Here is an 18,673-nt window from a genome sequence, read left to right as displayed (position 1 = left end):
CAGATAGTTGATGACTAGGGTTGTAAAAATGTTGTAACTTAATATTACTACCTGCACTGTAGATTCCCACCATCACACATTCGTATGGGACAGTTATATTATGATATTCAAGACCTTCCCTTAGCACACTCACCACCCTGTCCAATCTATCAGATCTGATTGATCAATAACCAGAAATAATAAAATCAAGATGTGGTCTAAGCCATGTTTCTTGAAAACATATCACATCAGGTTTGATCTCTAAATCAATAACATATTTCTTAAAACTCCTGACCGTTAGCAATGAGGCTTCTGGCATTCCACTGAAGGATAACAAAAAACATAACTCTAATTATCATCATACTGAGACATTCCATCATTAGTATTATTATTAGGAGTCAACATGTGAGAACAAGATTTCTGAACAGGTCTGGTATCTGTGTCTGGACCAACATAAGCAACATTTCCTACAGTAGGTCCACTTATTCCAGGAGTAGCCCTATTATCTCCATCATTCTGCCTAATAGTTCCATCAATCTGCCTTGCAGCCTCTGCATAAGAGACGTTATGAGTGATTTTATATCTTTGGGCCTCTCTAGCCTTTTTCTGTACCTGGCATCCACCAAATGTGGCACTCTGTTCCCACCCCAATTACAAGAGTTAAACCTCGACATTGTTCCCACATTCACCATAATCATGTGCCCCTCCACACTTGGCACATCCTTTCTTTCCTTTGCACAGAGCCACTACATGTCCCATGCATTGGCATTTAAAACACCTTAATGGAGGCGGGCCAAACTCTCTAACAGTGAAAACCAGGAAGCCCATCTGTACTTTCTTACGTAAAACCTTCTCAAACATTAATAGTACTGACAGGCTTTCACTTCTTTGCCCCTCTTTCTTACTGAACAGACTTTTGGATTCAACCATTATGCCCCCCTCTACATTTTCTTTTAAATAATATATGGACATAGATAGTGGAACCCCAGAAATGACCCTCCCCTCAGTTTAGCCAAAGCTCATTGACATGACTTGTGATTTTCTTCCCATTGAGCGTTTTCATTTTCATAATCTTAGGGTTTAGATGAGACAGACCCCCGTGGTCGCATCAAACACGATTACAACTTGACACATCACTACATTGTTTTTCACTTCACGTTATCAACACTAGAAGTGCCACTGCTGTTAGCAGCGTATATAGCAGGGCCGTTATTTTTCCTTTTCACTTTCATCCCCACCCACACCATCATTAATCATTATTGTCGACCACAGTCCAGCACAGCTGTTGCTAAAACCGCCTACCACAATATAATGCGTTGGATTCTATTTCACTTCCTCGTTTGAAGTCGAACCCCTCGAATGCCGATCGTTTTGTCGTGGAACACTCAGGCCTTGTAAAGCAGCTGCTTCGTCTTGATGTTCTTCTTTGGTAGTAGCTACCGAGCTTTTCCTTTTCAAACAAGCGCGCTCTTCCAACCACCACCCACAGACACATCCTCACCTGACAGCCTCTCACCCCTCCGAAGCTAGCCACAACAAGGATTAGCCACAATAGTGGAATTTGCCTTTCCCCTTCAAAATAAAATGAAAGGGATTCAAACGGGTACAGAAATAGTGGAATCGTGCCATATTTGGACTAGATCATGCTAAACAAGGTCAGAATGTTGTTATATAAATGCAACGAAAGACAATCATTTAAGATGTTGAAATCCCACTGATTATGTATTAGATTATGTATTAGAATTGCATTGGGGGTTATACTTCTATGCACTATACACCCTTATCTCCTGTATATGGATCTCGGATCCATAAATTGGGGTATGAGGCTAATCGATGACACCCACATATTACGATTCTGAAGAGTTTACACAAATATTAGCATCGTAGTTCATCATATTAGGGAACTCTGTCAGATATCACCCCATTGTGCGTATTGACATTCATATTGCAATGTACAGCCTTACCTATGGCTCTTGGGTCCATTAAAGGGGTATCAGCCTACTCGGTGACAGAATTTAAGATAGCAGGAGCAGTGGTTCCCTGTATGTCCCTGGTTCTCCTGGTTTAGGCCAGGTTACTTTAAAAGCACTTTGTGACGATTGCTGATGTTAAAAAAAGGCCATATATAATTTGACTTGATTGTATAAGTAATGTCCACTTGCCCATTAGGTAGGAAGTAGAAGTGCCAACACTGCCAAGTGGCTGGGATGTCCACCATCCTCTCCACCCTTATACTCAGCTGGCCCCTCCCTGGATTGTGTGTTAAATGCTCTACAACAAAGCTTTCTTAGTGTCCAACAAACTTTCTCTGCCATTAACCTTGTTCTGAACACCTCCAAAATAAAGGTAATGTGGTTTGATAAGAAGACTGACTCTCCCTGACTCTCCCTAGAGCTTGAGGTAGTCACCTCATACAAGTAGTTGGGAGTATGGCTAGACGGTACACTGTCCTTCTCTCAGGACATATCAAAGCTGCAGGCTAAAGTTAAATCTAGACTTGGTTTCCTCTATCATAATCGCTCCTCTTTCACCCCAGCTGCCAAACTAACCCTGATTCAGATGACCATCCTACCTATGCTAGATTACGGAGACATAATTTATAGATCGGCAGGAAAGGGTGCTCTCGAGCGGCTAGATGTTCTTTACCATTCGGCCATCAGATTTTCCACCAATGCTCCTTATAGGACACATCACTGCACTCTATACTCCTCTGTAAACTGGTCATCTCTGTATACCCGTCGCAAGACCCACTGGTTGATGCTTATTTATAAAACCCTCTTAGGCCTCACTCCCCCCTATCTGAGATATTTACTGCAGCCCTCATCCTCCACATACAACACCCGTTATGCCAGTAACATTATGTTAAATGTCCCCAAAGCACACATCCCTGGGTTGCTCGTTTTTTCAGTTTGCTGCAGCTAGCGACTGGAACGAGCTGCAACAAACACTCAAACTGGATAGTTTTATCTCAATCTCTTCATTCAAAGACTCAATCATGGACACCCTTACTGACAGTTGTGGCTGCTTCGCGTGATGTATTGTTGTCTCTACCTTCTTGCCTTTGTGCTGTTGTCTGTGCCCAATAAAGTTTGTACCATGTTTTGTGTTGCTACCATGTTGTTGTTATGTTGTGTTGCTACCATGCTGTGTTGTCATGTATTGCTGCCTTGCTATGTTGTTGTCTTAGGTCTCTCTTTATGTAGTTGTGTTGTCTCTCTTGTCATGTTGTGTTGCTACCATGTTGTTGTTATGTTGTGTTGCTACCATGCTGTGTTGTCATGTATTGCTGCCTTGCTATGTTCTTGTCTTAGGTCTCTCTTTATGTAGTTGTGTTGTCTCTCTTGTCGTGATGTGTGTTTTGTCCTATATATATATGTCATTTATTTATTTATGTTTATTTATAATCCCAGCCCCCGTCCCCGCAGGTCTTTTGTCTTTTGGTAGGCCATCATTGTAAATAAGAATTTGTTCGTAATTGACTTGCCTAGGTAAATAAAGGTAAAAATACAATTTAAAATACGTGGCATACGCGGCCAGTTTTTTGTCAACGTCACTACAAATACAAATTTCTCCCATAGAGGGGCACGTCCTGGTAGCTCGCCGTGATCGTATAGTGGTTAGTACTCTGCGTTGTGGCCGCAGCAACCCCGGTTCGAATCCGGGTCACGGCATTGCGATACACAATGTCACGGCAAAAGGGCTCTATTTTTAGATGTTTATGAAAGAAACTTAGTCTTCCCTACCAAAAAAATTATCACGTTAACTCTCACAGCTTTTGGCCCACAGCTAATGAACAGCAGACAAAACGCGAGGAGCCATGTGAGTGCAGCGCGCCGTACGGAAATGGAATGGTTCCCGATTCGCCAGCAGCCGGCGCACAAAGCAAACTAATTCTGCCTTTTTTCTCAACTCAATGCACATGCAGCAGCAGTATGCTCATTGGTCTGAGTTTACAGCGGGAAGAAATGCGCTAACTCAAACCGTTGTTATGGAGATGCTTTTTGTGTATGGAAACAGTGGGAAGGAGATGTCCACTGTTTAAAAATGTAATGCATACCGGTATGTTAGTTTCTTAGCTTTGATACACGAGACGGAGAGCTCGTTTGGTCAGTTAATCTTCCCGAAGAGGAGACTGACTTCGAAATTCGAACATTGGTGAGTGATGTGGGCACTTTTGGACTAACCTATTTGCTTGGCACCTCACCTTGCTTTGTAAAAACTACAGCCAGCACACTTGCAAGAAGGTTAACTTATATAATGTAGCCAGGTAAGGCGAGAGACAAAATTATTATTTAAATGTTTACAGCATTTTCCTCCCCTGGGTCCTCAACAACATCCCAGTGAATTCCTATTCCAAATTCCACTTGATTTGGTTCAGAGTTTTCATGACAGCTGCCAGAACACTGCAGCTGTCAACATAACTGTAAAGCTATGACAGCTGTTGTTCTGTTGGCTCATCTATATTTATCATATTTGCTACACTGCAATGTGTGACGTAGTGCCACCATCAGCAGTGTCAAGTTTCAGCACCAAAGCATGCAGCACACCCAGCCACAAGAGTAGGCTATCATTCATCAACAAAAAGCACGGAGGAAGGCAAGGTGTAAGCAAGGGAGTTGTCTTGTAATGTGCCACCGGTTTATACATTTGTAGACAAGGCTACTGAAGGTCTATTTGGTTGTGCCGCCTTGGGGACAGCGCGCTCCAACATTAACCAAATGGAATGACCACCGCTCATTCTCTCACAGGGATTGCGCACACATGCCAGAGGTGAGAAGGAACCAGTTGAGGCGATGACATCATGCCTGTACGAGTGCCTGCGCGAGGTCGGGCTTCAGCGTCACTACCCTTGTTTTACCGCCATGGGACTGAGACGCGCTGGACACCTGTCTTTGCTCACCATGGGCGACTACTCGAGCTTAGGGGTCCACAGCATGGGGGACCGTGCCCGGCTGTTCCATCTGGTACAGCTGGTCAAGTCTCTGGAGGAAGAGGAAGAGGAGGACCATGGGGGCCACGATGACGATAGAGTTGTGATAACAAGAAAGACTTTCACTTCAGGCAGCAAAGTCCCCACATGCAGGCAGCTAGATTTTGATGGTGATGGTAGGTCTAGCGAGCCCAAACGCGGATGGCTCAGTGACTATGACAGTCACAGGGGGGCTGGTGTCCACCCCTTCCCGAGCCCGAACACAGGGGTTAAACCCCAACCACGCTGCGACCTCAGCAGAGGGTCACCCATACACAGAACCCAGATCAGTGGGACGCCGAGGCGTAGCTCTCCTCACAAGCACACTGTCAGACGGACCACAATGCACAGGAGCAACAGCAAAATTACCCATTGTCAGAGCGTCTGCATTTACAAGGAGGGGACGACCATCGGCAGCAGGCCAAGACCTGAGGTGCGCCGGGAGGCGGATGGGACATCCAGGAGGACGGATGAGCCCACATACATGTACAAATCGAGGAGAACTCTTGGCTGCAACTATGATCTGCCCCTGAGTAGCCCGGTGTCAACCAGAAAGTAAGTTGTATTATGTTTCAATTGTGTATAATGCTGTTGTTGTTAATGTATGGGTTACTAGGCTGGTAGTCTCTGGTCTGCTGCTGTCTCTCCTTTCATCTGTTTTCCTACTTCTTTTCATTCTCCAAATAACTGCCCCTCACACTTGGTTAGTTGGAAAAGGTAACGCTCTCTTATTAATTTTACTGTTGTTCAAAAGACCTGTAATTTGTGCGTGTGTGTGTGTGTTGTAGGGAGGTAGGTGAGCAGAGGATCAGTGTGTGTGTGAGGAAGAGGCCCCTGACCTATGCTGAGAACAGGAGAGGGGAGGCAGACGTGGTCACAGCCCATGATGGAGACTCCGTTGTGGTCCATGAGAGCAAAGAGGCAGTGGACCTGACCCGGTACATACTCCAAGTAGGTACCAGGTCCAGTAGAGCCCTGCACAGGCATGAATTTAAAGCCGAGCTTCTACCCATGCTGGTGACGGTCAGGCCCTACCCTACCCAGGCCCGATTGCCTCTGCTAAATTTAAGGCCCGGCCCTGCCCGAAACCAGAAATAACTTCCCCCGTTAGTAAATCCATGAGCTGCTCCTCTTTGTCACTCACTCTGTGAGTCTGCATGCGCTCTGCTCATGGCGCTCTGAGTCTAAGTATCCATAGCAATGGCTCCGCTTGGGCTGCTTTGTTCAATGAAGAGACACGAGAGAGCAGTTAGCGGTTAGCTTCTTTTCGTCACTCTAAACTCCGACAAAACTCAATGAGAATTATAATTTTTGGTGAAATAATCTCTCCAGTCTTATATTTGACGAGGTTGAAGCACTTCTGACGCCACGTTATGATCTTAGTCAGATATGACTACTGCGCAGCAGAGCACGCGCAAATGGCTCATCTTCAACATTTTATTGATCAATTTAGTGATACCCGAGCCCTACCCGTACCCTAGTTATTGATGAAAAACGTGGCCGTAACCCGATGTATAATGTCGGGGCCTGTCGGGCTCAGGTTGGGTAGCAGAACTCTAATGTACAGTACACCCAGAGGTTACATCACACAGTCACAGAGGACAGAGTCTAGCAAGACTTGAATATAGCAATGTATACAGTACAGACCGTGAATATACAGTATGTAGGTACAATAAAGGAGACATTATATATGTTTGTATATCATAGGATCTTAAATTTGGGCCAGTTTGCTACAGCAGAAAAAATATCCTGCAACAACAGAAAATGTGAATTATTATGTGGATAATAGTTCATTTACATTGATACATTTTTCGTTAGTGTAAGTCAAATCTGAATTTCAGAAATTACAAACTTTAGAAGCCTTTTTAAAACGCAAATACACTACAAGCTTGCATTTCCTGCTGTGCAGGAACATTCTCAACAACCAAAAGACTGATCAAATTAAGATCCTATATCTGTATGTTTGGATGTACTGTGTACATCATCCAGTATTAACCAGTGTTAAGGCTAGGGTTGCACATTTTGGGGAATATTCAGAGGTGGAAACTTTCTGTGGGAATTAACTGCAATATATGGGAATTAACGGAAAAATATGCAAATTAATATGAATACCATTTAAATGTAGAAGTTGTTTTGCATTGGATATATTTACCATATCATATGGAAACAGAAACATAAACCTTTTACCTTATCATAAATAGACATAATTGCAAATTATTAAATCCTTCTAATAGAAATTTAAAAAACTATTTAGTTAAGAATTGAACTTTAATTAAATGAGTTGACTTTTCACATGGGATGATTTCACTGAACAACAAAAGAAAGGGAATATTGAATGATCCCCAATGATCCATTGCATCTCCCAAAAACATTTTCAACATAAATCTGTAAAATTATATTCTAGAAACTAAAGCTTTGGTTGTCTTCCTCTCAGGCTTTCATGTCTTCTCCCTGGACCTCGTCAATGTCCACCTCTTGAACATCAGACTCTGAGGCCTCATCTTTACTGTCACTTTCCAACCTTGTTGAGGATGGCTCGTTGTCAGGCTCAAAAAGCCTAAAATTTGCCCAGATAGCAACCAATTTTTCAACCCTTGTATTGGTCAGCCTGTTGTGTGCTTTGGTGTGTGTGTTCCCAAACAAGGACCAGTTGCGCTCTGAGGCGGCTGATGTTGGTGGGATTTGGAGGATGATGGAGGCAACAGGGGAAAGAGCCTCAGATCCACAAAGTCAATTCAACCAGGTGGCTGATGAGATAAGTTGGCACGACTGCCATATTGCATCTCCATCCCAAAGCCCTTGCTTGGAAGTGTACTTCGCCAGACTGCCAAGAACCTTGCCCTCATCCAGGCCAAGGTGGCAAGACACGGTAGTGATGACACCATAGGCCTTGTTGATCTCTGCACCAGACAGGATGCTCTTGCCTAGGTGTCTGGTTAGACTGTAAACTCTCCTTCCAGACTCACATTAAACATCTCCAATCCAAAATTAAATCTAGAATCGGCTTCCTATTTCGCAAAAAAGCATCCTTCACTCATGCTGCCAAACATACCCTCGTAAAACTGACCATCCTACCGATCCTCGACTTCGGCGATGTCATTTACAAAATAGCCTCCAACACTCTACTCAACAAATTGGATGCAGTCTATCACAGTGCCATCCGTTTTGTCACCAAAGCCCCATATACTACCCACCACTGCGACCTGTACGCTCTCGTTGGCTGGCCCTCGCTTCATACTCGTCGCCAAACCCACTGGCTCCAGGTCATCTACAAGTCTCTGCTAGGTAAAGCCCCACCTTATCTCAGCTCACTGGTCACCATAGCAGTTCCCACCCATAGCACGCGCTCCAGCAGGTATATCTCACTGGTCACCCCCAAAGCCAATTCTTCTTTTGGCCGCCTCTCCTTCCAGTTCTCTGCTGCCAATGACTGGAACGAACTGCAAAAATCACTAAAGCTGGAGACTCTTACCTCCCTCACTAGCTTTAAGCACCAGCTCTCAGAGCAGCTCACATATCACTGTACCTGTACATAGCTCATCTGTAAATAGCCCATCCAATCTACCTCATCCCCATACTGTATTTATTTATTTATCTTGCTCCTTTGCACCCCAGTATCTCTACTTGCACATTCATCTTCTGCACATTCTACCATTCCAGTGTTTAATTGCTATATTGTAATTACTTTATTGCCTTACCTCCCTTATCCTACCTCATTTGCACATGTTGTATATAGACTTGTCTACTGTATTATTGATTGTATGTTTGTTTATTCCATGTGTAACTCTGTGTTGTTGTATGTGTCGAACTGCTTTGCTTTTTCTTGGCCAGGTCGCAGTTGCAAATGAGAACTTGTTCTCAACTAGCCTACCTGGTTAAATAAAGGTGAAATAAAAAAGTTAAAGAACGTGATGGAATAATGCACTGTGCATGCAGAGGGTTGTAATTCCATTGAATTGGGGATAGTTTAACCAAAATATGCCACAAGACCTAGATTTGCCTTATGTGTATCCCACAAAAAAGGTTCACTGTTATAAGCTAACTGTTTTAATGAATTTAAGCAAAATTCCCGAAATTCCAGGGCTTAACTTCCCATGGAAAATTTCCGGGAAATTTACTGGAATGTTTCCTACCCTTTGCAACCCAAGTTAAGGTACATAAATATTATTCATATAGCTTCAGCCCCCCTGATCCTTGTAACACAGTGTTGATCTGTGTGTGTGTCTGCACTCTTCTCTGGTCCCCTCCACAGCACAGGTTTAATTATGATGAGGTGTTTGGGGAAGAGAGCTCCAATGTGGATGTGTACCTGAAAACAGCCTTTCCGCTGATACAGCATGTTCTCAACGGGTAAGGAACCTTGTGTTGTGTTCATTAGGCTCCAAACAAAAGAAAACGGGGAGGACTCCAATAAGAAAAGTCTGTCGTTGTTAGCCATATTCCCCCCGTGCTGTAACACAATAATGTAACTGCAGAGGAGCAACTAGGTGTTGTTTACTGTAATGTACCCTAAAACAGTTGCGCTCAAACAGGTCGAACAGGTCGAGAGCTTCAAGTTCCTCAGTGTCCATATCACTAAAGAACTACACATTAACACAGTCGTGAAGAGGGCATTGCAACGCCTCTTCCCCCTCAGGAGGCTGGAAAGATTTGGCATTGGCCCTCAGTTCCTCAAAAAGTTCTACAGCTGCACCATTGAGAGCATCTTGACTGGCTGCATCACCACTTGGTATGGCAACTGCTTGGCATCTGAACGCAAGGCGCTACAGAGGGTAGTGCGTACGCCCAGGACACAGGGTTCGCACAAGGTGCTTAAAGTACTTGAATTTGGCACTCTAAAATTCAAGTACTGGAATACCTTAAAAATCTGACATTTTCTCAGGTTGGTACTTGAAAAGTACTTGAATTAAAATGAGAGGAGAACAGATACTGATCAAATATGTTTATGAAAAATATTATACAAATCTATTGGTCTTGCAAATTAATTTCCAGGCAGACTACTGAATTTTATTGCCTCACGTGTTTCGTGCTGCGGTTGCCAGGCGAGCTCGCTCATTCCACCCTCACTGCCACTCAGCCAGGTAGGTACAGAACTGACTGATTAGGCGCCGCCAAACATCACATCGATAGCTAAACTGCCGGGAAAATGTAGATTCAAACCTGGCTTTTATGCATATGGAACACTTATGGGCTCTTTTATTTCAGTTAATGAAACATGGGACCAACACATTAAATGTTGCGTTTTATATTTTTGTTAAGCATAGTTTACTCACCTTTTTTTACCACTACATCACTGGACCCAACCAACCCACACCATGTAAGGTGCAAAAAAATGCGTCAGACTGGGTGAATCGGCCCTTTGTGAATCGGCCCTGAAGAGCCACATGAAGGGGGAAAGACACAACGCTGCATCCTGCACTGGCGCCAGTTCGACATTATGTGACTTTTTCTCTGCAGCAACATCCAGAGCTTTTCATTCACAGGGCGCCGGCGATATTCCGCCTTATCAAGCGGCAGTCGTGCTCATGCCCTTCTGGTGGCCGTTCACGTGCCGTTTCCCTCACACAGCCCACCCAGTCATTAAGCTGGAGTTGTGCAGTAATGTGAATAGGAAATGTGTGTTCACCAGTAGGCATGTCCCAAAACTCTGCTATTCAAATGACAAAATCATCAGTACTGACTTACCGCCTATGTATGTAGTAAATAAGTCGTTTTTTTCTGTTGGCGACTAGAAACAATTGCATAATATGAACTATTAAAAAATGAATGGTCCGTGAATATGACTTGCCACTGCCTGTACGAACCCTGAGTACACCACTGGGGCCGAGCTCCCTGCCATCTAGCACCTCTATACCAGGCGGTGTTAGAGGAAGGCCCTAAAAATTGTCAAAGACTTCAGCCATCCAAGTCACAGACTGTTCTCTCTGCTACCACACAGCAAGTAGTACCTATGACCAAATCTGGAACCAACAGGACCCTGAACAGCTTCTACCCCCAGGCTATAAAACTGCTAATAGTTAGTTAAATAGTTAAGCAATAGCTACCTGGAATAACTGCACTGACCCTTTTTGCAATAATCTCTTTTGACTCATCACATACGCTGATGTTACTGTTAATTATCTATCCTGTTGCCTTGTCACTTTATTCCGACCTACGTGTACAGTTGAAGTCGGAAGTTTACATACACTTAGGTTGGAGTAATTAAAACTCGTTTTTCAACCACTCCACAAATTTCTTGTGAATTTCTTGTTAACAAACTATAGTTTTGGCAAGTCGGTTAGGACATCTACTTTATGCATGACACAAGTAATTTTTCCAACAATTGTTTACAGACAGATTATTTCACATATAATTCACTGTATCACAATTCCAGTGGGTCAGAGGTTTACATACACTAAGTTGACTGTGCCTTTAAACAGCTTGGAAAATTCCAGAAAATTACGTAATGGCTTTAGAAGCTTCTGATAGACTACTTTACATAATTTGAGTCAATTGGAAGTGTACCCGTGGATGTATTTCAAGGCCTGCCTTCAAACTCAGTGCCTCTTTGCTTGACATCATGGGAAAATCAAAAGAAATAAGCCAAGACCTCAGAAAAGAAATTGTAGACCTCCACAAGTCTGGTTCATCCTTGGGAGCAATTTCCAAATGCCTGAAGGTACCATGTTCATCTGTACAAACAATAGTACGCAAGTATAAACACCACGCAGCCGCCATACCACTCAGGAAGAATACACGTTCTGTCTCCTAGAGATGAACGTACTTTGGTGCGAAAAGTGCAAATCAATCCCAGAACAACAGCAAAGGACCTTGTGAAGATGCTGGAGGAAACAGGTACAAAGTATCTATATCCACAGTAAAACGAGTCCTATATCGACATAACCTGAAAGGCCGCTCAGCAAGGAAGAAGCCACTGCTCCAAAACCGCCATAAGAAAGCCAGACTACGGTTTGCAACTGCACATGGGGACAAAGATCGTACTTTTTGGAGAAATGTCCTCTGGTCTGATGAAACAAAAATAGAACTGTTTGGCCATAATGACCATTGTTATGTTTGGAGGAAAAGGGGGGAGGCTTGCAAACCGAAGAACACCATCCCAACAGTGAAGCACGGGGGTGGCAGCATCATGTTGTGGGGGTGCTTTGCTGCAGGAGAGAATGGTGCACTTCACAAAATAGATGGCATCATGAGGAGGAAAATTATATGGATATATTGAAGCAACATCTCAAGACATCAGTCAGGAAGTTAAAGCTTGGTCGCAAATGGGTCTTCCAAATGGACAATGACCCCAAGCATACTTCCAAAGTTGTGGCAAAATGGCTTAAGGACAACAAAGTCAAGGTATTGGAGTGACCATCACAAAGCCCTGACCTCAATCCTATAGAAAATGTGTGGGCAGAACTGAAAAAGCTTGTGCGAGCAAGGAGGCCTACAAACCTGACTCCGTTACACCAGCTCTGTCAGGAAGAATAGGCCAAAATTCACAAACTTATTGTAGGAAGCTTGTGGAAGGCTACCCGAAACGTTTGACCCAAGTTAAACAATTTAAAGGCAATGCTACCAAATACTAATTGAGTGTATGTAAACTTCTGACCCACTGGGAATGTGATGAAAGAAATAAAAGCTGAAATAAATCATTCTCCCTACTATTATTCTGACATTTGACATTCTTAAAATAAAGTGGTGATCCTACCTGACCTAAGACAGGGAATTTTTACTTAGATTAAATGTCAGGAATTGTGAAAAACTGAGTTTAAATGTATTTGGCTGAGGTGTATGTAAACTTCCGACTTCAACTGTACATATCAACCTAAATTACCTCGTACCTCTGCACATCGACTCAGTACTGGTACCCCGTGTATACAGCCAAGTTATCGTTACTCATTGTGTATTTATTCCTTGTGTTATTATTTGCCTATTTTTCTATTTCTTCTACTATTTCTCAATTTTTTCTCTCTGCATTGTTGGGAAGGGCTAACAAATAAGTAAGCATTTCACTGTTAGTCTACACCTGTTGTTTACGAAGCATGTGACACATAAAATTAGATTTGATTTGAAATGGGATATTGTGTGACCTAGTTCTGTCTGTATGTACGTTGGCAGAGGCAAGGCCACTTGTTTTGCATACGGCCAGACGGGAGCAGGGAAGACACACACCATGCTGGGTTGTCCTCCTCAGAGACAGGGGCTATACGCTCTGGCTGCCAGGGACATATTTACCCAACTGCACTCCACCCAGGACTGTGGCAACTCTACAGTCCCGTCCCACGTCTATGTCTATGTCAGCTTCTTTGAGATCTACTGTGGCCAGCTCTACGACTTGTTGGACCATAGAAAACGGTGCGTGTGTGATTGTGTATGTACTCAAGTTCAGGACTGACTTAACTCGACCAGTAGTATTGACTTTGTTTTCAGAAAATATTTCATAATGTGACACTCTAACTTGGACTCTGACTCGAACACTAGAGACTTGGGACTCAACTCGCACTCGAGGTTTAGTTAATTGACTACATCACTGAACATAACCCTGCTCTCTGATTGGTCCATTCTCGAGGTCGACCGATTATGATTTTTCAACTCTGATACCGATTATTGGAGGACCAAAACAAGCCGATACCGATTAATCGGCCGATTTTTATATATATATCAGCCGATTTTTATTTATATATATATATATAGAAATCGGCCGATTAATCGGTATCGGCTTGTATATATATATATATTTGTAATAATGACAATTACAACAATACTGAATGAACAATGAACACTTTTATTTTAACTTCATATAATACATAAATAAAATCTATTTAGTCTCAAATAAATAATGAAACATGTTCAGTTTGGTTTAAATAATGCAAAAACACAGCGTTAGAGAAGAAAGTACAAGTGCAATATGTGCCATTTTTAAAAGCTAACGTTTAAGTTCCTTGCTCAGAGCATGAGAACATATGAAAGCTGGTGGTTCAATATTCCCAGTTCTTCAATATTCCCAGTTAAGAAGTTTTAGGTTGTAGTTATTATAGGAATTACGTGTCGACTATTTCTCTCTATACCATTTGTATTTCATATACCTTTGACTATTGGATGTTCTTATAGGCACTATAGTATTGCCAGCCTAATCTCAGGAGTTGATAGGCTTGAAGTCATAAACAGAGCTGTGAAGCAAGCATTGCTAAGAGCTGCTGGCAAACGCAGTAAAGTTTGAATGAATGCTTATGAGCCTGCTGCCGCCTACCACCGCTCAGTCAGACTGCTCTATCAAATCATAGACTTAATTATAATGTAATAAACACAGAAATACGAGCCATTAGTCATTAATATGGTCAAATCCGGAAACTATAATTTCGAAAACGAAACGTTTATTCTTTCAGTCAAATACGGAACCGTTCCGTATTTTATCGTACTGGCGGCAACCCTAAGTGTAAATATTGCTGTTACATTGCACAACCTTCAATGTTATGTCATAATTATGTAAAATTCTGGCAAATTAGTTTGCAACGAGCCAGGCGGCCCAAATGGTTGCATATGCCCTGACTCTGCGTGCAATGAACGCAAGAGAAGTGACACAATTTCCCTAGTTAATATTGCCTGCTAACATGAATTTCTTTTAACTAAATATGCAGGTTTAAAAAAATATACTTCTGTGTATTGATTTTAAGAAAGGCATTGATATTTATGGTTAGGTACATTCGTGCAACGATTGTGCTTTTTTCGCAAATGCGCTTTTGTTAAATCATCCCCCGTTTGGCGAAGTAGGCTGTGATTCGATGATAAATTAACAGGCACCACATTGATTATATGCAATGCAGGACAAGCTAGTTAACCTAGTAATATCATCAACCATGTGTAGTTAACTAGTGATTATGTGATGATTGATTGTTTTTTATACGATAAGTTTAATGCTAGCTAGCAACTTACCTTGGCTCCTTGCTACACTTGCATAACAGATGGTCAGCCTGCCACGCAGTTTCCTAGTGGAATGCAATGTAATCGGCCATAGTCGTCGTCCAAAAATGCAGATTACCGATTGTTATGAAAACTTGAAATCGGACCTAATTAATCGGCCTGCCGATTAATCGGTCGACCTCTAGTCCCTTCACAATGACATGGTCATAACCATGCTCTCTGATTGGTCCCTTCATAATAACATTGAACCACTGAACCAGTTGAACCACAACCACTCAGTGAACCACTCAATGAACCACGGAACCAGTGAACTACTCAGTGAACCACTCAATGAACCACCCAATGAAATAAGTGAACCAGTAAACCTCTGATTGGTCTCTTTATAATGACACCTGTGTCTTCTCTATGAAGCTTGTTTGCAAGGGAGGATGGGCACCAAGTGGTTCAGATAGCAGGGCTAAGAGAGGTCAAAGTGGACTCTGTCAACTCATTGCTGGAGGTGAGACTTTTATCCCTCTCTTCTCATTCTTCCTATTCTCGTCTGTTTTACCTCCCTGCCTTGCTGTTTTGATTTATTTCCCTTCTCCATTCCATCCTCCTTTCATCGCTTCTCCTGCCTCCACCCCTCCTCATTTATCCTCCCCACCTTCTCCTCTCTCCGTCCTCCAGGTGATTTTGTGGGGTACAGGGGAGCGTACCCAGGGGGTGAGTGGAGTCAACCCTGTGTCGTCCCGCTCCCACGCTCTGCTCCAGATACAGCTCAGAGACTCTGGCCATCGGGAGACTGGCAGGTCAGTGTCACGTTATAATAAGTTATAGGACAAATTCGACAAATTAGTTCCAGGTAGCAAAACTCATTTCAATATTTTTGTTTTGAGAGTGATATATAGAAAATGATAAACCAGGTATATGTGGAGTTTGCACATTGCAGTTCAGACACATTTTTTTTGACGACTTTTTCAAGATTAGGACATTTTATAATCTAAAATAAAACACATATTCAGCAATATACCTGAGATTGAATGTGTTATTTTATGTATGATTAGCTACAGTACACAGAGTGTGTGTGTGTGTGTGTGTGTGTGTGTGTGTGTGTGTGTGTGTGTGTGTGTGTGTGTGTGTGTGTGTGTGTGTGTGTGTGTGTGTGTGTGTGTGTGTGTGTGTGTGTGTGTGTGTGTGTGTGTGTGTGTGCAATTCAGTAGCTTTCGGACCAGATGTAATCGGACCAGATGTATCCCACACTGTGTTGTGTAGGATGTCATTTGTGGATCTGGCTGGGAGTGAGAGAGCAGCAGACTCCAGAGACCCAGACAGACTGAGTCGCATGGAGGGGGCAGGGATCAACCAGAGTCTACTGGCAGTGAGCACAACACACACACAATAGGATACAATACAATACTTTATTGTTCATTTTCACACACACATAAAATGGGATTGCTGTTAACATGTAGCCTATTTGTTTCAGCTGAAAGAATGTATCCGTTCTCTTGACCAAGAGCAGTCACACACACCGTTCAGACAGAGCAAGCTCACGCAGGTAAAGAATCCCACACACACATTGCAAACGTTCACGGGTTCAACTCTCAACAACACATCTGAGCAACTCCACACCAGGCTTGTGCTTCAACTGTGTTGTCCACAGGGAATGATAGAACTTGGGTCAGTACCACTTTGTTCAAACTCTGTTTACCTTGTTGTCTGTATAGGTTTTGAAGGACTCCTTTGTTGGTGATTCAAAGACATGTATGATTGCAAACGTTTCCCCCAGTCACCTAGCAACCAAACACACACTCAATACGCTGAGATACGCTGACCGGTGAGTGTTACGTATTACGTAGGTCATATAAGAGCACACACTCCGACTCAACAGTTTTGACGACATTGTTTAATTGGTCAGTGACATTGGCCTGTGATATATCATGTCCTATTGGCTCTACAGGGTGAAGGAGCTGAGGGGGGGAGGGGGGAGAAGACGGCCCACAGTCACCCCGTCCCCATCCCCGGAACATGATCAGACTAGAGGCAGTGGTACTAGTGCCAGCAGGGGGAAAAGTCCCCCAGAAAGGGTGAAGTTGGGGGGACACAGGGAGGCCCCAAATGTGACTGGCACCCCTGCCAGGAGGTTAGCCCCAGGGGGAGCTCTGCTCTGCTCCACACCAAAGGGCCAGGGGGCGGGGGAGGGCTTTGGGAGAGGGAGAGAAGACCTCTGTTTGGAGCACACCACACCTATGAGGGGCTCACTGGGCCAGGGACTTTGGAGGCGCAGGAGGAGTGAGGGAGTGGGAGAGAGGGAGAGGAAGCAGGATAGCGAGAGAGAGGTGGAAAAGAAAGGGCACAGAAAGGAACGTGAGAAGACAGATGATTCCAACACGGAACAGGACCATGGGGTGGCTCGGGTGATGAGACAGCGAATGGGAGAGGGGAGGACAACCCTTTGGGAAATACCCAGAGAAGGAAGAGCCACTACAAGCCAGATGGCCATAGGTAAGAGGGCAGCTGCTGCTTCCTGCCTCAGAGGAGCAGAGAGGCAGACGACTACTACGAGTAAAGGAGCGGGAGAGGGCAGGAGATGGATAGAGCAGGACCGAATTGTGGGGGAGAGGGAGAGAGAGAAGACGGCTGAGGGACAGAGAGAGTTAGGAGAGGGCAGGGAGAGAGATAGGAGGACTAGTACAGAATGGGAAAGGGAGAGAGAAACTGAGACGCCAAGGGAGCGGGAGAGCGAGAAGGAAAGAGAGAGGCATTTGAGAAGATACCACCAGCAGCTGCAGCAGATGCAGTGGCTCCAGCAGCCTCTGCCTGCCTCTCCGTCTGTCTGCCGTGGTCTGGAGGAGCTGCTGGCTGGGTACAGGGCCACTGCTGGGGCCGGGGGAGACCACCTCCCGCTCCGGAGGGAAGGGACTACAGGGGTCACAGTGGAGGCAAAGGGGAAGGGACAGAGTCACCTCTCTAACAACATGTCTCAGAGCCACTGCCACAATGGCGATAATGATGTTGAGGAAGGAGATGATGGTATTGGAGAGCACATCCTCGAGTGTCTCGTCCCCGGAGCTGGATCCGTGCTGTCTACCATCAGCAGGCTGGATGACCGAGGGACAGGAGGAGGAGGAGTGGAAAGAGGGAGTGGGGACGAATGGGGGTCACCCAAGGAGGAGGAGAGGAGAGGGAGATGGGCCTGGCCGGAGTGTAGAGTGGTCGAGTCAGAAGAGGGCGGCAGGTGGACAGGGGCTGTGTTGCGTCTTGGGGAGGAGGAACGGTTACCATCTAGCCTCCGCGGGGCATTTGAGAAGAGGGGGTGGGCAGGGGAACACAAGGAGAGAGGAGAAGAGGACATGCTGCTAGAAGCTGAATGGAGCACAGAGGAGGAAGGAGAGGTTGCCGTTAATGACTTCACCCGCGACTCCACAGACAGCAACAGTGACAACGACAGCTTTTACCGACACTGCAGCCACCACGCTCTGGCCGAGAGGCCCCTCTCTCCACCCCCGCCCCCAGCCAAGCTCAACGACCTGTCCCTGGAGTCCAAGCACATCAACCAGAGCTCCAGTGGCCTGTGCCTACACTTCCAAAATGTCCCCATTTGCCCCTGCCAGCAGGGAGTACCACTGAGCCCCAGAGAGAGGACAGCACTACCAGGTGCTGAGCTGCTACGTCAGATAGACCCTGCCACCCCCCTTCTGTCCTTTGTGCAGACAAGGAGGGGAGCAGTGGTTGGCACCACAAGGCTTCCCCCTGAGAGCCAAAATAATTCTGGATTTGTGGCTCAAATGCCCCCTTCTTCACCACCACACTGTGAGTCCTCGGGCGATTCTTCTAGAT

General features: G+C 44.5%; 1 non-coding gene across 1 annotated transcript; it reads left to right on the top strand.

The window, feature by feature from the left end:
* The first annotated feature begins 3,578 nt into the window (after window positions 1-3,578).
* trnah-gug lies at window positions 3,579-3,650 on the top strand. The gene has a single exon. It is a non-coding gene; the product is annotated as a tRNA-His (tRNA).
* The last annotated feature ends 15,023 nt before the right edge of the window (window positions 3,651-18,673 follow it).

The sequence above is a fragment of the Salvelinus namaycush genome, chromosome 18, assembly GCF_016432855.1.
Source record: "Salvelinus namaycush isolate Seneca chromosome 18, SaNama_1.0, whole genome shotgun sequence".
NCBI classification, from domain to species: Eukaryota; Metazoa; Chordata; class Actinopteri; order Salmoniformes; family Salmonidae; genus Salvelinus; species Salvelinus namaycush.
This window is presented reverse-complemented; position numbering and strand designations above follow the sequence as displayed.